The 1,634-nt window shown below is 45.8% G+C and overlaps 1 pseudogene; it reads left to right on the top strand.

The window, feature by feature from the left end:
- Positions 1 to 1,303: 1,303 nt before the first annotated feature.
- On the top strand, positions 1,304 to 1,422 carry LOC122380974 (annotated as a pseudogene).
- The last annotated feature ends 212 nt before the right edge of the window (positions 1,423 to 1,634 follow it).

The following is a 1,634-nucleotide window of genomic DNA, read 5'->3' as shown; positions in this document are numbered from 1 at the left end:
CCGTCTCCGTCTCCGTCTCCGTCTCCGTCTCCGTCTCTCTCTCTCTCTCTCTCTCTCTCTCTCTCTCTCTCTCTCTCTCTCTCTCTCTCTCTCTCTCTCTCTCTCTCTCTCTCTCTCTCTCTCTCTCTCTCTCTCTCTCTCTCTCTGACGCCAAAACCGGCTCACAACGGCGTCCATGTCGGCCGGGGCGAAATGACTTGAATAATTATTTCATAAAGGCATTAACAGTGACACAAGACAAAAGTTAAACAAATTCTACGCATGAATCATCCAGTAGGTACTACCTTCGAGAACAATTAAAATGAAGATGCACAAGAAAGCGTAATTTCCCAATGACATGATATGGCTGTCACAATGCTTAGCCGCAATCACCTCTTTTTGTAGTTGAAATGGTAAGTAATTTTTGAAATTTTCCGATAAAAATCTAAAATTGATACCATATTGAAGACCAATCAATTCTACACATGAATCAGGGTGTATCTTTGAGAAAAACTTGAAAGTTTAGGTGTGATAAGAAAAACAAATAAAAATGAACCATTTTCCCATAGACTTTGTATTGGCTCCAAAATCGCATGGATCCAGAATTTCTGGAAGTGCCCTCGCCACAACTGCACGTGCGCTGCGCTCGAAAATGATCACGTGACCAAATCCAGATGAGATCACCGTATTTATAGTCACCGTGCGGTTAGTATTTGGATGGGTGACCGCCTGGGAACACCGGGTTTCGTTGTCATTTTCGCTTCTTCAATGATGGCCACTGATGGCTACTTATCCCCTCACTGTTAATGCTCTTGCGACATGGCCCGTGCCCTGCACACTGTACACGTCTTCTATTTATTAGGATTCGATAAGCTTCTTTTGAAATACTGGTTCTAGCTACATGTCATTCGAAACGGGACTGAAACTATCGAAAGACATTGAACCAATTTGTGTCAGGGGGCTCAGATCGCGTTATGTCGCCAAATGACAGTGGTATGTCCTGTCCCTGAAAGTGCCGTTTCTGTCTCGAGATTTGACGGGGGTCATCTCTCAGTTGTGCTAATTTTCAGCTGCCCTTCTCACTGATGTGTTTGGTGTCATCGTCCTTTACATAATGCTTGCGAGCCATTTGCTTGTTGTAGCCTATCGGTACTTGGCAGTGTTTTTGGTGGTCACATAAGCAATGAGACTGAGCAGCGCCATCACTCAAGCCATCCGCGTGGCCAAAGGCAATGACTGTGGTGTTTGAGGCTTGTCAGTGCCAGAGTTGTGACGTCATCTTTTATGTTACAGATAAAGGAGTTGAAGATGGACGGCTCTCGTCGGCAACGATCATATAATGCTGAAAATTCCAGTTCCCGTCCGATCACTGAAGTCAAGGAGCATTGGGCCCGGTTAGTGTTTGGATGGGTGACCGCCTGGGAGCACCGGGTGTCGTTGTCATTTTCGCTTCTTCAATGGTGCCCACTGATGGCTATTTATCCCCTCACTTACCGGGGTTACATGAGCAAGTAAATGCGTATCAGGAACGGATTTTCCTATTCGCTCACCATTGTAGTCCGTTTGTAATGCGTATTAACTCTGCTCATGTAACCCCGAGCACTGTTAATGCTCTTACGACTTGGCCCGTGCCCTGCACACTGTACACGTCTTCC

Source organism: Amphibalanus amphitrite, unplaced genomic scaffold (genome assembly GCF_019059575.1).
Source record: "Amphibalanus amphitrite isolate SeventyFive unplaced genomic scaffold, NRLGWU_Aamphi_draft 000110F_arrow, whole genome shotgun sequence".
NCBI classification, from domain to species: Eukaryota; Metazoa; Arthropoda; class Thecostraca; order Balanomorpha; family Balanidae; genus Amphibalanus; species Amphibalanus amphitrite.
Note: the sequence above shows the minus strand (reverse complement) of the source record. Positions and strands in the feature narration are given on the sequence as shown.